Source organism: Notamacropus eugenii, chromosome 5 (genome assembly GCF_028372415.1).
Source record: "Notamacropus eugenii isolate mMacEug1 chromosome 5, mMacEug1.pri_v2, whole genome shotgun sequence".
Lineage (NCBI taxonomy): Eukaryota > Metazoa > Chordata > Mammalia > Diprotodontia > Macropodidae > Notamacropus > Notamacropus eugenii.
The window spans coordinates 97,985,447-98,011,862 of record NC_092876.1 but is presented as its reverse complement, the minus strand read 5'-3'; the positions used below and the strand labels follow the sequence as shown (position 1 = coordinate 98,011,862).

General features: G+C 38.0%; 1 long non-coding RNA gene across 2 annotated transcripts in view; it reads left to right on the top strand.

The window, feature by feature from the left end:
• LOC140504926 (uncharacterized) overlaps positions 1-26,416 on the top strand; it is a 290,680-nt gene that overhangs the window by 242,012 nt on the left and 22,252 nt on the right. For both annotated transcript variants that reach the window (XR_011967283.1, XR_011967284.1), the window contains one exon: positions 25,658-25,835. This is a non-coding gene — a long non-coding RNA (uncharacterized lncRNA). The remainder of the gene's footprint in view (positions 1-25,657; positions 25,836-26,416) is intronic.

Here is a 26,416-nt window from a genome sequence, read left to right as displayed (position 1 = left end):
TTAATGCAGACAACTGTATCTAAATTCAAACTCAGAATAAAATTATTTGTGGTCCCAAGGACTTTCCTTCAAAGACACATCTCACCAACCATAGCTTAGGACTAGATACAATTGTTTTTACTCTTATGGAGTTGCAATAAGCAATAAAAATTTACCATGACTTACATATGTACGAGATTTCATTTCTCAGTAAGTCAAGATCATTTTTTAGGAGCTCCATAACCCGAACAAACTTTTTTTCCCTTGGGGCTGATGACCTTGCCCACCAGATAGTTTCTGGGGATCTGTCAGTTTTGTAAATAAGGAGAAATCAATAGGGACCCCAAAGAAGGGGCTGATATGCTTGTTCACACTATGATATTCTTACTCTGGTGAAAGCCATGTACTTTCTGCAGGGCAAGTCCCCTATTGTCAATCTTTAATTTGTTTTGCCCTGACTGATTTTTCTTTTTCCTTGCCAGGGTGTCTTTCAGGGTTCTTATATTTTATTTTTAAGATTCCAGTATAAGGTAGCTGGTACATGTGGCCTCCAGTCACCCTCTAAAGCCCTACATTGGAGGTGACATTGGCCATCTTACTAAGGGAGTTTCTACCCTGTCTACCCTTAGACCCAATATGGGATCAATTTCAGGTTTTAACACCATCACAATAACCCCAAATAACAGAGTTAACAGTCTTATGACTAATATTAAAAAAGGCAGGAGGAGTTTGTTAAAGGATTAGGTAATGGAGTTATTGTGGTCCTGCCTTGGGCTAGATGGATGAAGTGATTGTGATTGACTACAAGAACACACCTCTTTCTGTGGGAATGGGTCTGGGGGTCATGGTTGGGTAGAGGCAGTGGCTGGGTTCCCGTGCCTGTTGTTTCTGTAAGAACTCAGAGTTTGTTCTAGTGATCAGTGAGGCATGTATGAAGAAGTTAGGACATTGCTGGGGTGGGGGTTAGGTAGGTACAGTGGGCCTGTAATGAAGTTAGACTACTGGGGCTTGAGGCAGCCCTACTGGGACTCCATCACTTTCTCTTTTCAAACTGGGTATCCATCTCTTGGCTCCAGGCATTTTCACTGACTGACCCCTATGCCTGGAATGTTTTCACTCCTCTTCTCTAGTTCCTAGATTTCCCAGCTTCTTTCAAGTCTCAATTAAAATCCTACCTTGAACAAGAAGCTTTTCCCAGTCCAATCCCTTTTAATTCTAGTGCCTTCCCTCTGTGGATGATTTCCTATTTACTCTACATGTAACTTGTTTACACATAATTGTTTGTATGTTGTCTACCCCATTAGACACAATGGTCTTGTTGCTCCTTTAGGGTAGGTACTATCTTTTTCCTTTTTCTTTGTATCTCCAGCACTTAGCACAGTTCTTGGTACATAGTTGGCACTTAATAAATATTTATTGACTAATGCAAGGCATTATACTTGGTACTGAGATACAGTGACAAAGAGCGAAACAGTCCCTGCCCTTAAGGACCTTACATTCTATGAGGGTGATACAACAGATGTAAAGGTTAGTGAATTTAATCTATAAATACATATATACATACAAATATAAATAACTCACACAAATTAGAGGCAAAATAATTTCAAGAGGTGAAAGCACTAACAATCAGGGTTGGTGGGGGAATCTAGAAAGACTTTATGTTAACAGATGAGACTCCAAAGGAAGTAGGGATTTCCTGAGGTAGAGGTGAGAAGAAAGAACATCCTAAGGATGAAGGATAGCTTATGCATAGGCACAGAGGCAGGAGTTAGCCTGGCATGTATGGAGAAAGCAACAAACGAATTAGACTAGAATCGAGAGTGTAGATAGATAGATAGATAGATAGATAGATAGATAGATAGATAGAAAGACAGAGAGAGAGACAGAGAAAGACAGAGAGAGACACACAGAGAGACAGAAACAAAGACAGAGAAAGATATATTATTGTGAAATTAATTTGGAAATGTGGACTGGAACCAGATTTCGGAGTACTCTAAATGCCAAAACAGAAGAGTTTCTATTTATTCCTAGAGGCAATAGGGAAGTGTCAAGACTTCTTGAGAAGGGGAGTAGAATGGTTAGGCTTGAGCATTAGGACTATTAATTTGGCAGCTGTGTAAAGGATGGACTGGAAAGGAGAGCTCATCAAAGCAAGGAGACCTGTTGGGAGGCTATTGTGATAGTCCTGGTGAGAGGCAAAATGGACATGAACTAGGGTGAGGCTATGGAAATGGAAAAAAGGAGTAGGATGCAAGAGATAGAAAATCAGCAAGGCTTGATAATTTATTGAGATCAAGGGAGAGAAAGAATCAAGAATGATTCTGAAACACTATTATAAATCCGGATAACTAGAAGAATGATAGTTCCCTTGACAGAAATAAGGAAGTTAGGAAAAGAAGCTGATTTGGTGGCCCTTTGAGTATGATAAGCTTGAAATGCCTGTAGGTTATCTAAATGGAGATGTTCAGCAGGATGTTGGTGATATAGGATGTAATTTGAGACTTGGAGATGCATATTTGGGAGTTATCACTATAAAACAATCCTCAAACATTTGGAAAGATGTAGTATAGTGAGAAGTCTGTATGTGGAGTCAGAGTACCAGGGTACAAAGCTACTTATTCCCTACTATACTTTTAAATAAGTTCCTTAACCTCTCTAGGCCTCAGTTTACTTTTTGTGTGTAGTTCCTTCTCTGGGTTACATTACCCCCTACCCAACTACATTCACAGGTTGAGTCTTCAAGAGATTTCTCCAATTTAAAGTACTCTGGAGGTGTACACTCCTCCAACCATAGCTCGCAAGCCCATAGAACTGTCTTTTCTTCAGGACTCACACATAACAGTTAGCTCAATAGTACAGCAAGAATAACAAGAAAAATATTTCCCCCATTAATCTGGGCCACACACTCTCATAAAAATAGATCATAGAGGAGAATTCTCTAGTAGAGATACCCGAATGTATGGAACTCATGTAACTTCTCACTGGTCTTCACTTGGTTGTAGTCTCTACCATCTAGAGATAAACTCTGGGATTGGCTGATAAATTGGCCTAGGGTACTACTAAGCTCTTTTGAAAAGGACTGGAACTCATGTCCTAGTATTAGCAGGGGTCTTGGTCTGTCTATGATCTCCTGAGCAGAATATTCTAGATGGGGAAGATTTTCTTTATATCAGTCTTAAATATTCATTGGACTCTTTAATTCAACTTGACTGACTCAATTCAGCTACATCACTGGAACTGTCAAATTCAGAATCCCTATCCTCTACAGAGGGTTGGGGTTTAGGAAATACCATCCTTGACTTTCCCTTGCAGGCTATGTGAAAGATTCCATTGGCAAGGATTGGAAGTAGAGGAAGGAATCAGCTATTACCTCCTTTGCTTCATTCTGTGGAAGATGAAGGAGAAAGGTGGAGTAGCCTTAAGAACTAAGTTCTTCCTTGATAACTGACTCTCTTTTCCACTCTCAGAATTTGATCTTTATGCCTGGCTATTTTTTTTTTTTTTACAAAGAATCAAAGGTGTAACTGATTCATCAACCAGTCATTTCCCTAGAAGTTTCCTGCATGGTATCCATTGCTTTCATCCAATGACCAACACCATATAATCTCATCATATTGACTAAGAAACTCACTACACTTCCTTTGTATGGTGTCAATAAGCATTTATTAAGTGCCTACTATATGCCAGGGTAGGCAAATGACTTAATGGATAGAGCACAAGACCTAAAGTTGGGAAAATTAATCTTCACGCGTTCAAATCTGGCCTCAGATATTTAGTAGCTGTGTGACCCTGGGCAAGTAGCTTGATCCTCTTTGTCTCAGCTTCCTCACCTGAAAATGAGCTGGAGAATGAAATGGCAAATTGCTCCAGTATCTTTATCAAGAAAACCCCAAACGGAGTCATGAAAAATCAAACAAAACAGAAATGTTTCTGTTCCAGAAAAAAAAGAAACATCTACTTCTACTTCATTGACTACACTAAAGCCTTTGACTTTGTGGAACACAACAAAATATGGCAAGTCGTCAAAGAGATGGGAGTACTACATCATCTTACTTATCTCCTGAGGATTGTATTCAGGCCAAGAAACAAGTTACAATGGAACATGGAACAACTGATTGGTTTAAGATTGGAAAAGGAGTATAAAAGGACTATGCATTGTCGCCTTATTTCTTTAACTTATATACAGAGTACATCATGTAAAATGCCAGACTGGATGAATCAAAAGACAGAATTAACATTTCTGGGGAAAAATATCAACAATATCAGATGAGAAGATGATGCCAGAAAGTGAAGAGGAATTAAGAAACCTCTGGATGAGGATGAAAGAGGATAGTGAAAGCTGGTTTAGAGCTTAACATTAAAAAAAGAAAAAAAACAAAGATCATGACAACTGCTCCCATGACTTCTTGGTAAATAGAGGGAGAAGAAAGGGAAACAGTGTGAGATTTTATATTCTTGTGCTCAAAGATCATTGCAGATGGCAACTATAGTCATGAAATTAAAGGATGCTTCCTCCTTGGAAGGATAGCTATAGTAAATCTGGGTAGCATACTAAAAAGTAGAGATATTGCCTTGTCAACAAAGTTCTGCATAGTCAAAGGTATGGTTTTTCCAATAGCAATGTATGATTGTGAGGTGGACCATGAGGAAAACTGAGTGCCACAGAATTGATACTTTCAAATTATGGTGCTGGAAAAGATTTTTGAGAGTCCCTTGGACAGCAAGGAGATTAAATCAGTCAATACTTAAATGAACTAACTTAGATGATTCACTGGACGGTCAAATACTGAAGGTGAATATTAAATACTTTGGCCACATAATGAGAAGACAGGACTCATTGGAAAAGACCTTGATGCTGGGAAAGATGGAAGGCAAAAGGAAAACAGGACAGCAGAAGATGAGATGGACACATACTGTCATGGAAACAATGAACATGAACTGGGACAGACTTTGAGAAGTAGTGGAGGATAGAAGGGCCTGGTGTGCTATGGTCCATGCAGTCACAAAGAGTCTGATATGACTGAACATTTGAATAATAACAACAGTAACAGTAAACTCATAAAAGTTAGACCCTTATATCCTAGCACACACACACGCACACACACACACACACACACGCATAAACACACTCACACATATATGTCTTGGTATGGGAAAAAGTGATGAAAGGAGTGGGTATATTTACGTGAGACTCAAGCCATTTTTTAGGGCTACCTGATGATGGCTGTCTTCCTGTCCTAAGGATTTGTCCTAAGTTACTACCTACCACCAACATTACATTCTCTATCCTCTCCTCCTCACCGCCCTCATGAAGTACAGGCCCTAGGATGATATACTTGGGGTGAAAGACAGTGTGACTCAAGTGCTGATTTTGGATTGAGAAGACCTGGTTTCAAATTCCAGCTCCAATATTTATAAATTTCATATGATTTGGAGCTGAAAAAAACCTGAGACCATCTAGTCTACTTCCCTTATTTTGTAGATGGAGTAACTGAGTCCTAAAGAGGTAAAATGTCTTGCCCAAGGTCAGTTGTATAGGCAGTAGCACATCAGTAGTAAGGAGTAGCACTGGACTCATTCCAGGTCTAATTACCTGAGTGACTTTGGGTAGATCGCTTAACCTCAGTATACTTTAATGACTTCTTATGTTAAATGAGAGGTTAGGAATGATCAAGAAAGAAATATAAGAGGACAACTCACCCTGTTCCTTTGAAGAGACAATAGAAGCCATGGGTTGGAAACATGTTGAATAACATCAATTTTTACATGTGGATCAATTTCACTGAATTTTTTTCACTTCTTCCTTTTTTTCCTTTGGAAAAATTTTTTATAAGAGGTAAATCTTTGGGAGGGGAGGAAGGAAGATGCAGATGGAAATCTAGACCAGGAGTTCTTAACCTAGGGTCCATGAATTTTTTTTAAAAAAAGTATGTAGATAACTATTTCAATATAATTGGTTTCCTTATAATTTCATGATTTTATTTTATGCACTTAAAATATTTTGAGAAAGGGATCCGTAGGCTTCACTAGACTGTGAAAACATCACACAATACAAAAAAGGCACAACAATCTTTGTTCTGTCTAGACAATTTAAAAACAAAATATATCAATAAAAGTCTTTTTTTTTTTTAAAGGGCTGTATAATATGATCCCTAGCATCTTTTCCAGATGAAAATCCTGAGTCCTCTTCCATTTTCTATTGCCCTCAGGCTGACTGCTGCTTATGGAAACTTGAGTGGGTTGTTCACTTCAGAAGGAACATAATGATCTCTTTGCAGAGGAGCAAATCTACACCTCTTGACCCTATCTTCATTTGGGACCAGCATCCCTGGGATCTACATGTTGCACAGTGCTACTCTGTTGACTTAAAAAAGCATATTTTCCCCCTCCTTTCACATTAAGGCAGACCATATACTTTGGAGTCCCTTTATAATAAAGATAAATAGGGGAAAAAATCAGAATCCCTTATTCCATCACCCCCATCCCAAAGAATAAGCACCATATTGTAACAATAGCAGGCACTTGATAACTATTTTTCATATTGATGGTGGAGCTGGGTCTGTGTAAAATCTACCAAAGGATTTGGGGTTGTATTCTATGGGCAATCTGTGTCTGGGCCTCCACAAGCAAGATATAAAAAAGATTACTGACAGTGTAGAACCCAACTATCCAACACTGTAAGTAATTTACATGATGAAAGGATCGCTCTATGACCTTAATTGGTCTAGCAAGCTTATCACTTCCAGAAGCATATTGCACAAGAGATCTGACTGTCACTTACTTCAGGGGTATATCTGACCTCTTCAATCTAGTGACATCTTGGTAGATGATATCAATTTTCATTGATCCTCCAAAGTCCTCATTAATCCAGAACTGAATCCGCACCATCAAAATCTGAGTATGGTGGAAGTGCTGCTTAAGGTGTGACTTTGGTTAAAATGCATTTCTAAGTTGGGAACAAACCCAGGGGGCACTTTTAAATTTGTTGAACCAAATGAAAGACCTGAGACTGCATAAAAAGCCCAGCTTATTACTGAGGAGCTCATAAGCAGACAAAACCCAGTAATTTCCACTATAGTAAAGCAGGGATTACTCTGTAGATCCCTTGCTGAATTACAAATAAGATTTTTCTTTTGGCCATACTCTATCTGGTTTTGAGAAGGATGCTTGCAACTTAAACCTTGAAATTAAATTTCAAAGATATTTAAACCATAACATCTAGATTTTAGGGAGGAAAGAAAAGCATTAAAAAAAAATTTAATAGAAGAGAAAACAATCCAGGAAGAGCAGGTGTTCCAGTCATGCTCAAGAAGTCTAGAGTCAAGTTCCAAGGTCAGGTGACCTTTCAAGGTCATTGTATGTGCCCACATCAAATTCATTTTGCGATAAACTTTTATTGGAACATGAACACTCCCTATACTGGTAATTCAATTAAACAAGCCTGTATTAAATATCTAATATATACCCAACACTGTGCTAGTCCCTAAGCATACAAAACAAGATAAGAATAGCTGCAGTTGTTAAGGAGCTCACATTTTACTGGGGGAATACAACATGGACACCAAAAGGTAAAAGATATTTTGAGGAGGTAAACAACCATAGCGGAGCCAGGAAAAACTCTGTGTAGAGAGCAATACCTGAGTTGACCCTTGAAGGAAGCTAATTCCAGCTTAATTGATCTATTTGCCATTTCCAAACTCAACATTCTAGGCATGGAGGACAACCCTGGGCAAAGTCAAGGAAACAGGAGAGGAAATGTTGAGTTTGGAAATAGCAAATAGATCAATTTAGCTGGAATGTAGAATGTATGAAGGGGAATAATGGATAGGTAGTCTGGAGCTAGACTATGAAGGACTTTAAACATTAAGTTGAGAAATTTGTATTTTACCTAAGAAGCAATAGGGAGCCACTGAAAATTCTTGAGCATTCACCCATGGCTCTCTTTCTCATATTCTGGACTTCAAACCAATGTCTCTTCTGTAGTCTCATCCTGGAATTTCTTTCAGCACCTAGGGCCTCTTGGCCCTGGATTATCCTACTTACCCTGTAGCCTGCTCACCATAGAATATGCCTCTGCAAGGTCCACCCTTCCCTTCAACCTTTGCTGGGTCCCTCCTGGAGCTTCCATTTTTTAGAAGGGGTCCAAATCAGCCTTCGTTCCCCTCCTGGCTCTGTTCCAGACTTTCTGTCTTTTTGCTTGTGTTTGTATCCCTAGCTCTTAGCACAGTGCTTGGCACATTGCAGGTGCTTTATAAATGCTTTTATTGTTTCTCGTTTCCTTCTTTCTTCTTCCTTCCTTTTTTCTTTCTTTCTTCCTTTTCTTCCTTCCTTCCTTCCTTCCTTCCTTCCTTCCTTCCTTCCTTCCTTCCTTCCTTCCTTCCTTCCTCCCTTCCTTCCTTCCTTCCTTCCTCAGGAGAATGACATAACCAGTTCTATGCTTTAGGAAGATTATTTTGGTAGCTATGTAAAGTATGAATTAGAAAGAAGAGAGACTGGAAACTGGGAGACCAATTAGGATGTTATTCCAATATTCTAGGCAGGAGGTAATGATGGCCTGAAATAGAGTAATAACAACATGAATGGAGAGAAATGTATGGAAATGTATGGAAATGTATGGAAATGCAAGAAATGTATAGATTGTCTCAGGGGTTACCTAAGAGCTTATGTGTGAAGAAACCCTAGAAGAAATGGATACAAAATTTTGAAGCAAGGGAAAAACATTTACCTCTGAAACAGCAAATAGAATGGCACTCTGCGTTTAACTGGTTAATTGTTAACAGCTGTATCCATTAGATTACCAATATTTCTTATGAAAAAAATTGTCCTAGGCAGAAATTGTGAAAATATAATCCTTAGCTTAGTGACTGCCAGCCTAGGAAAAGGAAAATTGGATTCATATCTCTCTCTCTCTCTGTCTGTCTGTCTCATTTTTTCTCTGTCTGTCTCTCTCTCATTCTCTCTCTCTCTCCCTCCCTCCCTCCGTCCCTCTCCCATCTGTCTCCTTTAAACTCAAATGATCTGATTCTTGTCACAGTTCATAATATTATAACTATTGACGATTCTCAGAGATATTTCATTATTGAGAAGTAAAAATTAGAATCTCAAAGTTACTTGTATCAGTTCCTCATTTTAACTATGACTCCAAATCACATACTATTCAGGAGACATGGAGAAGAAACAAAAAAAGACAATTCTTTGCTCTTTAAAGGGAAGAATCAGAGATAGGTGAGGCCCATGTGCAGTGGTAAGCAGGGTAGATCACATGAGAACTGAACAGCTATTTGTCTTTGTAATACTTTTTTCCCTAGAATTCTCAGGGACTAAAGTGTATGTATAAAAACAAAACAAACCTGTCCACGTTAGTTACTTATGTTGATAAGTGGCTTTTACAGACAAAATTTTTATATCAGAGCCATTTCTAATCTATGATGACTCAGGTTTAAGTGTGGTGAGGGCCCACATGCTGCAGGGTAGTGAGGGGCGTCCCCCACATATGGCATGGGGGTGGCATTGTGTGGCTCGAATTGAGGCAGAATAGATTTCTCTAGCCTCTTCTACGCCCACCTTCTCTGAGGGAGACTTTAATTCCTGCCAGAAGGGAAAACAGGAAATTGAGGCCAGAGACTAGCCCTTTTCAGAGGAAGGGAATTATATCTAGGAGGCTGGGATTATATATCTATCTGCTCCCTTACAAAATTTTAGTCTAGGAGACATGGTTTTCAGGTTCAATCTAACTTCTAATCATTATTTTATTACTGGGGGAAGCAGGTGTCCAAACGTTATATCCAAAATTTAATCCCTTCCCAACAAATGCGTTTTGTAATGAACACACATACAACTTAGCCAAGAAAACTCATTTATCCAATTCAGTAGCAAAACAGAAATCAGAGGAAGTATAGATATGAAAATATATACCACACTATATAGAATGAAGGACTTTTCCAATTGGGAGCAAGGTAACTCAGCTCAACCAAGAGAGTTCCAGATCTCACAAGAGAAAATCCCCCCCAAAGTCTCTAGTGTAGTAAGCTGGGACAAAGGACATGATGGAGACTGGCAGCTCTTCTCATCAGCCTTTTCTCTAAGACTTTTCCTTCAATAACCCGAAGTTGGGTAGGCATCTCCCATTTTTCTCTCTTGAAGATGGAAGCAAGAAGCAACTGAATCAACTCAAAGAAAACTCCAAGACTGAAAAACTCTCCTCTCTCCTGCTCTCACCAACTCCTACCCCTCCTGAAAACACAGGACATTGCTCTCCACCAACAAGGAAACAGTGACGTACCAGTGAGCTTTGGTACTGGGTTTACATTGGGATTTAACAAAAGTAATAAAATCCATTATTAGTTTTCAACCCAGCTGAGTGTCTCAGTTCCTCCTTCACCAAATTCTAAAGTCAAAGATTGAGTATCACAATGTGCCAGGGTCACCTGGGAAACCAGGTCTCATAGATATCCTTTACGTCTTATGAAACAGTCTGGTGAGGACCTTTTCACTTGATGTCTAGAGACTATAAACCCATCTAGGAAGAGTCAGAAGCAAATAGGCTGAATTAAGAGAAGTGTAAAGAGGGAGGGTGCTTTTATGAGTAGTTAGAAATGATAATGAAATTATGGTTTCTACATGTAACTTTTATCGCATTCTGACAGTCCTTAGCCAATCAACTTGTCCTTGGTGAAATGAGCAGGAATGATGAAAATGTACCTGACAACCACTACTTAAACAGTAAAACCTACATTTTCCCTCACAGATATAATTAAGTTAAAGTCTTCTATTCTTACCATATTTTATGGCCATGTTTTAAATTAAACAAGTATTATTCTTATTCATCTTTTCATTCTCAGCAGTGCCTAGCACCGTGCATTATGCACGGCAGGAAGTCAATAAACGTATTTATTGAATTGAAATTCACCATTATAGTTTTACTTCTACAAACTAAAGAAAAACTCCAGTCCTCTGAATTTGAAAAATGATTATCAGGACCTGTTTGTTCCACCAATATTATCTTAGCAGGACATTCATTATCTGGATGATTTTAATAGCATCCTTACTTAGCAACCAGAGATTTAATTTCCTTTCATATTTTTTAGCTGTATCTGGAAAAAAAATCCAAACATTTCTAGGGAAGTAGAATCACATGCAAATTAGGCTTCAAGGCATATGGAAGGAAGGGCATATAACCAAGTATAAACATGAAGAAAAGATACTGACCTATAAGAATTATACCAGGAGGGTACAAAAGTAGCTGAGGTTCTCAAAAAACAAGAAAAGTAATATAATGGAGTGCTCTGCTCTGATATCAATGCATGTTGTGTTGTCATCTATGAGTAGTCAAGACCATAGACTGTGTTGGTAATCAACCCGACATCTACACCAATACTCCCTCATACTTCTTTTAATTATCTAGGTGTATAACTCATTCATCTTTATCTCAGTTTCCACCTACCTAATCACACCATTTTCTTTACCTACCTCTCATTACCCCTTACTCCAACTATTACAATAGCCTCCTAATTGGTCTCCTCACCTCAAATCTCTTTTCCACTCCAATCCATCTTCCAAACAGCTGCCAAACTGATTTTTCTAAGCATCAATCTGACCACATCATTCCCCTACTAAAAATTTCTACTGGATTGTGCTTGCTTCTACAATAAAATCTAAACTCCTCTCCTTGGCTTTTCAAGGCCTTCACAACATGTTCCCATTCTCTCTCTCCACTCTCATTACATACTCCTATTCCTGCACTCTATGGTCAAACCAAATGGACCATCTCTTCATTCCTCACCTATGACATGCCATCTCCCATCTCTGCACCTTTGCACCAGTTGTTCCACTTACCTGGAATGCAATCTCACCTTAACTTAACCATAGAGTCTTTCACTTACTTCAGGTCATAGCTCAAGAACCACTTTGTTTATGTAGTCCCCTAACTGCCAGTACCCTACTTCCCTAAGTACTTTGTATTTATTTCGTACCTAACCTAAAGATGTGCATGTCATCTCCCTCAAAAGAATGTAAGAGCAAGGATTGTTTATCAAATGAAATAATATTTGTAAAGTGCTTAGCATAGTACCTGGAACATTTTTGTTGTTCAGTTCTTTCCACTGTGTCTGACACTTTACGACCCCATTTGGGGTTTTCTTGGCAAAGACACTGGAGTGGTTTGCCATTCTCTTCTCCAGCTTATTTGGAAGATGAGGAAATTGAAGTAAACAAGGTCAAGTGACTTGCCCCAGATCACCCAGCTAATAAGTGTTTGATGCCACAAATGTCAAATTAATCTATTTTCTTCTCATCAAAAGGTGCTGTGTATCTTGATTTTGGTAAAGCATTTGACAAGCCTCTCATTTTTCTAGGGGTCTAAAATAATGAAATATGGACTAGATGATAACATTACCAGTTGAATTTATAGCTGGTTGAATAAATTTACATTGAATATAATAGCTTCGTACAATCTGTTAGATTATAAACTCCCTACACGTGCAAAAGCACAGTGTTTTCAACAAAATAATTGATCAAAATATCCATTGAATGAATTAATGAACCTGAGAGGAAGTCTCTACTGGAATGCTATAAACCTTTGTCCTGATTAATGTTTAAAGTAAAGACATAGACACCACGTTTAACAAATTTGCAGAGGCTGCAAAGCTGTGTGGGGTTGTTAACTAATAAATTGGATTGCAGAATCATGATTCAAATGGTAAAATCAGTCTGGAATTCTGGCTAGAAACTAACTAGAAAAAAACTTGACAGGGAAAAATGTAGTCTTGAATATAGGTTACAAAATAAATTCCTCAAAATCCCACCAAAATAAATAGATAAATTAATGAACAAATGAATAAAAACACAAGGGAAAGGATTGTTGTTCAGTTGTGTTTGACTCTTTGTGACCCCATTTTGGGGTTTTCTTGATAAAAATGCTGGGGTGATTTGCCATTTCCTTCTCCAGCTCATTTTGCAGATGAGGAAATTTAGGTGAACAGATTAAGTGACTTGCCCAGGGTCACACAGATAGTAAATGTCTGAGGTCAGATTTGAACTCAGGAAGATGAGTATTCCTGACTCCAGACCCAGTACTGTGTCTACTGTGTCACCTAGCTGTCCCCAAAGGGAAGAGATTCTAAATTCTACAAATGCAATAACATAGAAGTAAAGGAGGGAGCTCAAAATCAGTATACCACAAACTCTGGGTATAATAGAAAGCAGGAAAAAAGTAGAGAACAGAACTTAGAATAGACTAGAAGGAGATAATAACCAGGGGGAGAGAGTATAAGAAAACTTCATAGGGATAGAAGAAGCTTTAAGAGAAAAAGTATAAAAGAATTATAATGACCACGTTTGACCCTAGAGAAGAAATGAAAAAATGTACCTGTTTTTTCACTGGAGAAAGCTATAGAATGTTATATTTGCTATTAGACAAATGTGTGAAATAGTTGCACTGATTTTTTTCTTCTTTAATCCTAGCATTAGGACCTTGGACAAGTCACTTATCTCCTCAGCCTCAGTTTTCTTGCCTATAAGTGAAGATGATAATAGTCCAAGGGAAGAGATATAAAATACCTTGCCAACTTGAAAAGGTTGCTAGTTATTAAGTAACTCAGTATTCACCCTAGAAAATGAGAAAAAGAAGAACCCTACATACAAGATTTAAGTGTCTAAGATAAATTTATTAAAAGATATTCTTTTTAGCTAGCTAGGGATGCTAAACTTCAGTCTGATGCACTTATCTTGGAGTGGTAATATGGCAGCTCCAAAGCTGGCTTCTTAGCTTTCCCATTTTGTACAGGAAAAATCCTAATTCTGATATTTATTAGAGATACTTCTTCCTTTACAGGGGTTCCAAGATTGTGATTGGGGTGAGTGGGGGAGGAGCAAGGTATTATCTTTTATCTCTATTTCCAGAGCTATGTTTTGAGGTCTTTGAGCACAGTAATTGGTTGAATATAGAGTTGGATACATCCTCAGAGGTCATCTAGTCTAAGCCATGACCAAAAAATAATTACTTCTAATATATCCAACAAATGGTTATCTAACCTTTGCTTTGAGACATTCAGTGAGGAAAAGCCTACTGCCACTAAATGCTAAGAAGCTTTTCCTTAACTTATAACAAAAATTCTGTTTTTTAAAAAATATTTTCCACACATTCTTCCTAGTTTTGATCTCTGTGACCATACAGGACAAAATTCTTTCATTGCTCTACATGGCAGCCCTTCAAACAATTGAAGGTAGCTACTGTGATCTCTCCAAAAAGAAATATCTGAGTTTCTGCTCAGTTGCAAGTATCACTGACTTGGTTTTATATTGAAATTAAAAACATTAGGTAATTTTAAAAATATAAACCATTAAATGATATATTTAATTTTGAGGTTTCATATATACATATATGTACATATATGTATACATATGCATGTTGTATACACACATGGGAATCTATACATTCATGTATATATACTATGCATACACATACATATGTATACATGTTTACATATGTTTATATATGCATGTGTGTATGTATATGAATGAATGAATGAATGAATGAATGAATGAATGACCCTCTTCAGCTAAGCAGATTTCAATCATGTTCTTCCAGAGCCATGGAAGAGAGGAATAATTTCTCTTCTCTTTCTGGAAAGATGTTCACTTGTGGATACTGTATTTCAGGAACGGCATTGACAAATTGGAGTTCAACACAAGAGGGGCCAGAAAGGTGTAAGCATTAGAGGCCACTTCATATGAGGACTAGTTGAAAGGATTGGGTAAATTGAGCTTGAAGAGAAGCCTTAAGGGAGATAGAATAGCTGTCGTAAATTATTTAATAACTTCTCATGTAAAGGAGAGACTAGCCTTATCCTATTCATTTCCAGTGGTCAACCCTAGAAGCCATGGGTGAAAATGGCAAGGAGACTGATTTAGGTTCAATGTAAGGAAAAATGTTCCATACAATTATAGATGTCCCCAGATAAACTGGATTATCTTATGAGGTCATCTGTTTTCACTGTTGGATATTCTAGAGGGCATTGGTCAGGTATGGGTTGGCTTATATGGTCCCAGATGTCCTTTATGACATTCAATTCACATGACTAGAATATAGTTCTCTTTTTCTCTGGCCCATGGATTAGTGAATCAGCCTGATAATATTGTAAACCTGAACCTATCCCTGGAAACTGTAAAAATTAAGAAGCAGCTAAAGGAAAGTTGATGAGAGTTGTTTTTATTTTAGCAGTGGAGTATTCAGCATAGATTGCCTCTATCAATGCTACAATATAGATTACATTCTCTTTGCATTTCTATGGGGAGAAAGGAGGCTGGAATCAATATTCATAAGCTATGACTTCAATGTTCTTGGTCAACAGAGGTATATTCCTTCCCAGTTTTGCATTCAATCACTCTGGACTATGTTAGCTCTTGCGGCAGTGTACTGAATTCACAAATATCTACTATCTTTTGTGGGTTAAAAATGTCATTCACGTCATCAACTTTTGCTTTCAAAATGATCTTCCTTTTCTTCTCTAGAGAGAAACCAGCTATTTAGAAGCAAGGTACCTGTCACTGTAGAGGAGATTCTTTAAAACCTATTATGAAAACAAAACAAAGGAAGAATGTGGAATCTGAATGCGTGCTGTAGGGGAGAACAAAAAGGTTTCAACCAGAACCATGGGGGCACACAATGACAACTATACATTTGCCTTTTCTAGATAGTCTAAGGTATCACTCATTTAAATATCATTTCCAGAGAGAAAGCTTTTATTTCATTTTAAAAACTAAGTGGAATGAACAGGTTCATTTGAGCAAGCCAAGGTGTTCAGCTGTGGCATACATTAACAAAAATTTTTCCTTCGATGTCTATGTGATGGTTTCTGAACTTGGGTCCTGGTCCCATAGATACCCAACCATCTAGAGCTCTTAGTTGTCTTTTACATATGTTGTAAAATAAGCTTTTAAGATAGAGATGTTTATTTTCATAATCAATTATGAAGGCACACTTAACAATCTATAAGCATTTATTAACCACTCACTATTTGTCTGACATTGGGCCAAGCAATGGGTAAACAAAAATAGCTAAAAGCAACCTTTTACCTCAAGGTTTTATGCTTTTATCCTCATGAAGTTTATATTCTACTGGGGGCGACAGAATAATCAAAATCTAAAAGACACATGCAGAGTGGATAGAAGGTAATCTTAAATGGGATAGAGCTAAACTACAAACATTTCATTTTGACTAAAATCTCTCTAACTTAATAAAATGTTTCTTGAATGTTTAATCCAAAGTAGCCCTAGAGCTAGAAGGTCAAGTCAAACCTACTTATCTTAATAGGTTACCAAAAATCTCCTCATTAAATATCCATGCCCTAGCTAAATTAAACATCTCTTGATTAGTTTTATTATTTTCTGTTGAATATATCAACTTCCGGAACACTCCCACTTTCCTCACTGACTTTGGCACCTGACTCATAGTCTTCCCCTACATTCCAATCCCTATCTCCATAACTCAAGTTGATTAGCCTTCTGACATCCTGGCCTCCATGCTCATCAAGTTCCTTAATTCCCTTGATTTGTTGTCATTTAATTTCTCAATCATGACTATGTATGTAGTTTTCTTTGCAAACCTACTGGAAGGGTTTCCCATTTCCTTCTCTAGTGGATTAAGACAAACAGAGGTCAAGTGATTTTTTCAGGGTCACACCTCTAGTGTGTCTTAGGCTGAATTTGAACTCAGATCTTTTTGATTCTAGGTCTAGTTCTCTATCCACCCACCTAGATACCTCCAAAGCAAACAGAAATTGAGTGACTTACCCAGGGTCACACAGCTATTGAGTGTCTGAAGCTGGATTTAAACTCAGGTCTTCCTGACTCCAGGCCCAGTTCTCTATCCACTGAGGCATTTAGTTGCATCTAATTCCATTTATTACCATCTCTATTACACCTCAATCATCCACAGAAGTGGTCATACTTTATACTTCATTAACATCTAAAATCTCTCCACTACCAGGATACTGAATCCTGTGTAGTTCATTCTTCCAGAGCAAAGAAGGCTATTCCTCCCCTTTAGGTCAAGGGGTACTCCTGAAGGATCAGAGTGATTCTTCTTGAATGGTATCTGTTCAAATTCTTATTCTAGTGTTTCCCCTCTATCTTACCTTCCCAGTCTTATGTCACAAGCCCACTTCACCTATTCCCTTTACGTTATAGCCGAACTATTCTATTGTTCTTAGATCCCATGAAAATAACATATTCTCTAATTTGTACATGTTGAAATTATTCCCTACTTTCCCAGCTCAAGTATCACCTTCATCATCCTGATCTCTCCAGCTGGTTGTGAACTCATCATTAAGATAATTTTTGTGAGGATTTTGTCTGGATCTCTCCTTTATCCCTGCATTGCATTGTACTTTTTTTGAGTAAATGTTGTAACCCTTTTAGTAGAATGTCATCTCCTTGAGGGTAGGAACTATGTTACTTTTCATCTTTGTATTGCCAATTGTGATAGGACCAGAGTTTCCCTTATATGACTTCTTTCCTACCACCCACAATACAAGGAGGCTTTACCTGAAAGAACACAAACTACTTGCAGGATCTGATGAGTGCCAGCTTCCCTAATATAGCTTCCTGGTCATCTAGGGCACATCCCTAATTCATTGTCACTTGGAGTAGGGGCACCTTAGATTTCATGGGTAACCATGACTATGCTAGTTGCTATATCACAATGTCCTACTGACCAGACACAATTTCTACATCTAGAGAAATAATACTGCTGGAAACTCAAGCCTGATGTGTTGGGGCAAAGTAAACCTCCTCTGTTAAATGTTCGACTTGAGAGTCTCATATCATCCCAACATGAAATCTGAACTAAGAGCTGTGCTTCTAACATCAGGATTTAGCACAATGTCATATACATAGTAGGTACCTAGTAAATGTGAAAGGGAGGGAAGGAAGAAGGTTATTGAAGCAAAGCACCCATGTTCCTAGTTCAGTCTCTGGACAATTAAATCAGGATACCAAATGGAGTCACTTCCAGAACAATTGTTTTTTCTTAAATAGGTAGAAAGTGCTTTTTAAAAATTCTCTTTACCCAGGATACCCAGTATTCTTCTTGATGAAACTCATCGGCATATCATTAGATAAACCATGAGATTTCTTATTGAACAACATTCAAAAAGGAATAATAAACAGATAAGTTGAATTTGAGTAGGTATTTACATTGACAGCTCTTGACTTTCTTTCAAATTTAAGTCTGGGAGCAATCCTGAGTGTACTATTAGACTGTTGAGATTCCATATCAAATTTGAATTCTGGCTCATAAGAACAAATTTCTTTTTGTTAATATAGTTAATTTCAAAATGGTGGACACAGTACCAGTGATCCATACAGGTTTTTACTTACTCCGTCTACGGACTAGACTATTTTGTTATTAGTAACCTCCTGCAAAGAGACAACAAGACATAGTGGATAGAGTATTGGACTTGGATTCAAGAAGATCTGGATTCAAACCCAACTTCAGACATTTGCTAGCTGTGTGACTCAGAGAAAATAACATAACTTCTCTGATCCTCAGCTTTCCAAAGTGTAAAATTATTTTAATGATCAAAAGATAATTTATGTAAAGCACTTTAAAATACATAATGTACTATATAGATATCAGTTATTGGTAATATAATATTGATATACCTCTATTTCTAGCTTATACTTATGATATTTAATATAAATCATCATCACAGCTCATTTAAAACATTGTCATACTTTCTTACATTTCTGATAAGAGGTTTTAATTGTAATTTCAAAGTTGTAATCATGTGTAACTGGGAGGAAGATGGTGCCATCAACAGGAGTAGAAAAGTTTAGAGGAGGAGAAGATTCAGGGGTAGGGAGGAGAAGAGATTATAAATTCAGTTTTAGACAAGTTCATTGTGGGGTGATAGTATATAGGGAGCTCTCCCAGTCTATGAAGACATATAGAACTGGATTTCTGTAAAGAAGTTGAGGATAGAGATATAGGTTTGAGAGATATCTTTGCAAAGGTGATACTTAAAGCTGTGAGACTAGATTATTAAAAAAGTATATGGAAAGAAGAGGTATAAGGATGAAACACTGGGAGACACATCTACTTAAGGGCTAGGAGGAGACAGAGAATAAAGAACAGGATCAGAGAGGTAGCAGAAGCATGAGAGTCTAATTTCATGGAAGCCAAAGGAGAGGATGTGGTCAACAGTATCCAATGTTGCCAAGAAGTGAGGGTGGGAGGAGTGGAGAGAGGAGAAAGAGTTGGGGGAAGGATATTACATTTCTTGATAAGAATGCCCTGTTGACCTTGTAGAGAGCTGGTTCAGCATAATGGTGAGTATGGGAGCCAGACTACAAGAGGTCAGACAATGAATGGTGAGGAAATGGAGCTCTTCTAGAATGCCATTTGTTTTTCTGTAAATCTATGATTCTAGGAAATAGGCAGCAGACAAATGTGTTGATTTCAGCCTATTCCCAATTTCATAATGCTGGGGTGAGACTGTATGGTGTTTTTATTTTTCTGATACAAGCTTGACATTTTTGAAGTGAACTGACAAGATAGAATCAATGACTATCACTTTCACACTGCTGTCAAAAGCTAAAGGCTCTAGAAGCCCAGTTCTGCCTCAGTCACCAGCTTAATAGGTGACCTCAGTCAAGTTACTTAAACCTTTGGTGTCTAATTTCATTTTTATATATTGGGAAGAAAAATTACATATTTTACATGGAAACTGTAAGGTATTTTAGAAAGCATCCTGTAACTATGAAACCCTCTTTGTGATGTAATCCAAAAAGTCTCTTCAATAACATAATTTAGGAGCTTTCTTTTCCTTTATCCTTCTTTAGTTACCTGACGTCCTCAACCCAGCAAAACAAAATAAGCAAAAAACCAAAAAAACCTCAAAATTCAAGTGTTTATTTGCAAGGTCCTTTCCGATGCAAATGGGTTAAGACAGTTCTTTTTAAAAGGATGCCTTCAATAGTTCAACACACCTCTATTAAGCACTGGCTATGAGTCAGGTACTGTTCTAGGCACTAAGGATACAAAGAAAATGAAATTACCCCTTCTGCCTAGGAGCTTACCTTCCATGTGTAGCACAGGAATGAATAATGTACATACAATATTAAATACAAAATGTATACAAAATAATTTCTGGGGGTAGGGTGGTACCAATTGATGAGATCAAGAGTCTCCCTGCAGGAGGTGGAATAATTCAACTTTGAAGGGAATAAGGGATTCTGGGAAGTAAAGGGGAAAAGGAAGAATATTCCAGCACAGTGGACAACCAGGGCAAAGGTAAAAAGAAAAGAGAGGTGATGTCATGTGTGAGGAATAACCAACAGGCCAATGAGGCTAGTACATAGGCTCTGTGAAGGAAAATAATGGGAAATAAATTGTGAAGGCTTTAAATGCCAAGAGGATTTTTCTTTTTAAATTCTCAAGGCAAGAGAAAGCCATTGGAGATTCTTGAGCAAGAGAAGGACATGTGCTTTAGAAATATTAATTTTGCTTCTAGGTGGAAGATGGATTGAAAAAAGAAGAACCAGAGAGACCAGTTATGAAGCTATGTGGTAGCCTAAGTGATGAGGGTCAGAGCTAGGGTGATGATCATATGAGAAGAGAGAAGGGGATAAAAATTGGAGCTGTTGTGAAGGTAAAGCTAGCAAGACTTGGCAACTAATAGTTTCTGAGGGGTGAAGCTAAGAGGAAGAGCTAAGGAGATCTCCAAGGTTGTGGAGCTGAAAGATGGCAGTAAGTTCAACATGAATAGGTTAGTTAGGAAGAAGGAAGGGAAAAGATAAGAAGTTCTATTTTATATATCTTGAGTTTGAGATACCTATAAAATTTGATTGGAAATATCTAATAGGGAGTTGGCTATATAAGGCTAGAGTTCAGAAGAGAGGTTGTAGTGGAATATAAAAAGTTGTAAATCCTCAGTATGAAAGTGATAGATGGACCCATGAGAGCAGCTGCTTTACACTTTGAGGAACTGACCAATCTTTGTTGTGGCTTTAGGTCATAGAATCTCAGGCCGGGAAGGAAGTTTTGAACAGAGACATATGTCCAGCATCTAAATTTTGTACAATAGGGCAAAGCTTCAGTCACTACACCTTCCTTATGGGCTGAGATAGAAGGAATAAATACTTGCTTCTGCTATTAGTAACAGTGAAATGTGAAAAATATGTGACTCCTTTTGGGAAATAAAAGAAAGCTAGCAGGTAACTTCTAGTAGGCAAAAAGTAGTAGATATCTAGCTGTAAGCTTGAGACAGTTCCTCTAAACAACCAGCCTGACAGCCTACTGTAACACCAATGTGATACCCACAGCAGCTGCTGTGGATATGCATGTGTATTTCAAGGGTAAATTCGCAAATATAAACTCTCTTGCTCAAAGATGAAACCAAGATATTTATTCCGATAACAGAAAGTCAATTCCACCATGGGACTGATGAGGGCTGGAAGTGGGGGTGGTGTGAGACCCCCCCACAAAGACCATTGTTGAGGCCAAGATAAAGATTTAAGAAGCTTTTCAGCAGGCAAGAGTTCTTAGGGAACCTGAAACCTTAGAGGGGTACAGGTAAAGTTTATATAGGCTATTCTATAGTGTCACTTGTGCCAAATAGGCTAACTAGGTGTTTTGGGGTGGGATTAGGAAGTGGTTAAGGAGTGGCCACTTCTTAAAGGAACATGCACTTTTTGTATCTACTGCACAGGTATTTTACTGAAAGTTCATCAGGAAATAGCCCAAAAGGGGCTACCTGCAGGTGAGGTTTTAGGCTTGAAACATCACTAAGTCAACTAGAGGTCAGGGCTGGCTCAGAAATACCAGGTTGCTCTCATCAATGTCTTGTTAGACAAGATAAATGTAAGGGAGTATAAATATGTCTAAGTCTAGGATACATATGATTGGTCAGTGAGTAGTAAATGTCATTATGGCCTGTTAAGCCAGTGCACAGTTGGTTCAAATTAATGAGTTCTATAGGTGAAGCTAGAAGGGAGATGATGGTTGTTTCTAGGGCAGGTTGTATCCTTGGGCTGGGGATATACTGCCTGGGATAGTGTTTTGAGGCTAGGGAGAAATGTGATTTTTAAAGAAAAATGTGATTTTAGAATTGGGGCCCAAGCACATGCACCCAAGAACCCCATCAGGAACAACGAAGTTTGTACGAATTACCAATAGAAGGAGCACTGCCATCCCCAAGCCTTCCCTTCATTAGACCTTCCCACAAACAAGCTCCCCTAGGCAAAATTCCACTTTCTCACTCACTCTAGCTGCTTTGTCTCAGCTCTGCCTAACTCTATCTTCCTGCTGCACCTATTCAGCAATCTCCTCCTACCATTAACTCCATGTGACTCAAGCTGTGGGCTGGGTCAAAACATGTCACATGGGACTATTAAGGAGCAGGGAAGAACTTCAAATTCCTTTACCTTTATACCTGCACACTGAGATCTTGAAATGTCTAAAGTCAATGCCAGAGTTTGTGGGCATCCATGCCAAGTGAGATGCCAGTATAGGGTAAGGATCAACCTTAGGGATCCAGACAAGAAATGGATCAATTTGTTGAGTCCTGCAAGTAAGACAGCAATTTTGACTATTTTCTATGCCAAATTCAGAAGTGAATTTGATGTCACAGATGCCTTTTAACTGCTACTTAAATTGAAGGTCACCGCTTCCAAGGACTGTGGTAATAGAGGAAACAGTGTGTTCCTGGTATTGGAGAAACCTCTGTTGGATTTTAACCTTCATTCTTGCTATATATTCTTTGTACATACCTCTTTGTAAAAGCAATCAAGTGATAAAGAAAGAGAGAATGAAGACTTGCACATTAGCACTTAATCCACTGGCTTCAGGTTTCAGTTTGTCAATTTTTAACAAATAGTAGTAGTGAAAATAGAAAATATGGACCCATTATATTGGTTCTCTTTTCTTTTTCTTCAATGTTCTACCACTTCCATGACAAACTACACATTCTAAATTACTACCTATAACTACCCAATTTTACCTTGCTGGTTGAGAGTGCTGTTGGGCACATAGGCTTATTTTTTTATGGCTATTTGGATGACAGCCCTGGCCGCTATCCATTAACAAAAGTCAAGCGGCCTTTCATGTTCCAAGAATCTCATATCACTTTATAGGACATTGATCAGAATGGTAAAACCTGCTGGAAATTTAGCAGGTGGCTAGCTTAAAAAATTGTTTTTAATCAAGGAGATTCTCTGAATGTAGATATCCAAACCAGAAGCCAGACTGACAGATGAATTCCTTGGTGGTTTTTTTTTTATCATTATATTTTCTCCCTCTCCTTCCCAAATCCATTAAGCCATATTGAGGCATGTTGCTTTGACAGTAAGGGTGGTGCATTCTGCTCAAAGAATAGGCCAGCTCAGAAGGGAAATTTCTGGGCTCTTTTCTGGTTATAACCAGAGTGTAACCCCCCTGGAAGAGCCTGAAATCTCTGTAAAGTTTGGAGGAAGCATAGCATACAGAGATGCATAATGTTCCACTCCTCCATCCAATCCTCTCCCACTTTTAGCAACACAGATCAGTATCCAAGGAATAATTCATTACAGGGAAGGTATCTAGAGGATCTGGCTGTTAGATATGCCAGTGGGGGGCAACATAGTAGACAGTCAAGCCTGATCTGGATTGCAAATGACAGGAATATCAAAAGCAGATCATTAGACTATTACTGCTTATATCAAATAGCATTTTCAGTATTATTTTTATTAAAAGATTATAAAGGTAACTTGGGGTTAGATTATAATTTACAATGCCAAACAGAGGAATTTATATTTGATCCAGAAGTGATAAAGAACTACTGGAGATTACTGAGTAGAGGAATGACCTGGTCAGACCTACCTTTTAGGAAAATAACTTTGGCAGCTGAGTGAGTTGGAATGAGAAGAAACTTGAGGCAGGAAGATTAATTAGGAAGTTATCAGAACAGTTCAGATGAAAGATGAAGAAGATCTGACTTAGAGTTGTAAGCTGTGTGAATGGAGAGAAGATGACAGGTTGAAAGGATGTTATAGTTGGAGAAGTAAGTAAGATATGACAATTGATTATCTGTGTAGAGCAAGTGAGAATAAGCAGTTGAGGATGATCTGAATGACAGGAAGAATGAGAATACCATGAACAGAAATAGGAACCATTCACAAAATGAATTTGTTTCAGTGGAAAGATAATCAGTTTCATTTTGGACATGTTGAGTTTGAGATGTCTGTGGGACATCAAATTCCTTATGCCCTTCCAAAGTGTGATATGTATGATGGTCTAGCAAAGGAGACTGAACAGGTACTACCACAGAGGTATCATACGGATTATTTATAAAATGTGTACTATTTGTGCTCAACCTGTGGTAGACTCTCTGCCTTCTGAGCTGATCTTGGTCTAATCAGTTTCAGTCAGACCCACTGTACCTTGACCCCAATGTAGTGATGTCATTTTGATACTCTTTGGTCATGAAGAATAATCATTTCATAGGAAAAAGAGCAGAAAATATCTAGGAGGAGAGGTCGATGAGCAGTATCAAATCCCAAGAGTTAAGGAAGAATGAGCATTGAGAAAATACCTTTGGGAGCTTTGGAGAGAACAATTTCAGTTGAACTGTAAGTTTGTAAACAGCTGGGAAAAAGCCAGTAGATAAAAAAAAAGACTGAAGATTAGAGGGAGGGGAGGATGATTGTGGGGGCAATTTGAGATCAAGGGTACACAAATGGAGAAGAAGCCATGTCTTTATCAGAGACTTGAGTAAAGAAGGTATGCTGCCAAAGGGCTCTGAGGTGGAGTAAAGAAAAACAGGACAAGAGAAGAGGGAACTCAAGCCAAATGGCCTATATGCACTCAGAAAAATATGATGTCAGGGGTTTAATTGTGAAGGATGTGGGAGGCTTGAGTAGAGAACAGAATGTTTGGGATTGCTGTTTTGGAGAGTGAGTAAGGAATCAGTAAGGAAAGAAAAATGATGATTTGTTCTGATATTTAAAAAAAGCTTCTTTAAGAAGATACGAAATTTCCTTGAACACATTAATTGCTGGATAAAATTTGAATTCCTTGACTAGTCCTGGGAATTTGTTTCATATTTTTTCTATTGTAAAGCTTGCAAATTATTCAAAAAGTATTTGTGGATTTAGCACTGCCACTGGATCATCATAATAAATATCAATTATCATTGTACAATATCATTGTAGTTTTATAAGACAGAGGAAATGCTGCTGAATCTGTATTGGTCCCAGTTTGAGTAAGGGGATTTTTCTTTTATAAATCTATCAGCTTTCCCCCTAAAAACAAAAACAAAATCATTGCTATCAATGTCTCACAAAAATATTGGGGAAAATCAGTTATTTGAGCTTTTAGATATGTGTGGCATCTGTATATATACATATAAAATTACATTTTCCTTTACCAACTCAAATGATCTCTTCAAATAAAAAAAACCAATAAAAGAGTAAGTCCAATAGTCTCTGCATCTCCCAGTCATCTCTGTAACCCTTAAGAAGTAGTTTAAAATGGAAAATCAGCTGAAAAGGTTGCATATCCATATCTCATTTTTGCCCCATCTGGGCAACGCTCCATTTATGCATAGACCATGAAGACATCTCCATAAAGATTTTGTGGAGATGAGAAATCAGATCTCTGGGTCAGTACTTGCTAATATCTTTTCTTTGTCACTCTTTCTAGATAAAAGTGTCATAGTTTGGCTTGGAAGTACTACTATAGCAGTAGTTCTACTATCATAGAACTAAATCTAGAAGCTACTTCAGAGATCATCTAGTCCAGCCATCTTCCCTCTCCATTTTAGTGATGGGGAAACTGAAGTCCAGGGAGTTTAAATGACCTCCCCAAGCTTACATATGTGGTAAGTATCTAAGGTAGAATTTGAACAAAGGTCCTTTGATTCATTCTTTAGCATTCGTTCCCTGGGGTGTAGAATGTTCAGGGAAGATTAGTGCCTGTGGTGTGAGGGCTACTTTTCACCTTTGGTGTCCACCTGATTCACCCAACTCTCATCTGTAGTTTCAAAAAGCTGTAGCATACACAGTGGCCACACCTTGGAATACCATTTTGGAAGACATGTTAAACTAGGTTGAGGGCAACCCAAGGGTCTCAAACCTGTCAGTGAGTTTGGGCAATATCTACCCTAAGCATGTGAAGATTTCCCCCAGTGAAATGGGTGGATAAGAATAATTTGTTCCAGTGGCTAAAGTAGGCACTGTGGAGTGCTTAGAGCTTGGTTAGACAATAAAGATGCCAAGGTCATCCACTACATCCTGGGCCATCATCAATCATCTTGACTTTATTATGCTGTAGGACTTCAATGACTCTGGAAGACAGACTTAGACTGATGACTTCACACAACTCTGCCTCACTTAAATCCAATTTATGCTCAAGTTAAAAGACATCACCCATGCATTTTTTCCATTTTTTACCTACCTCAAA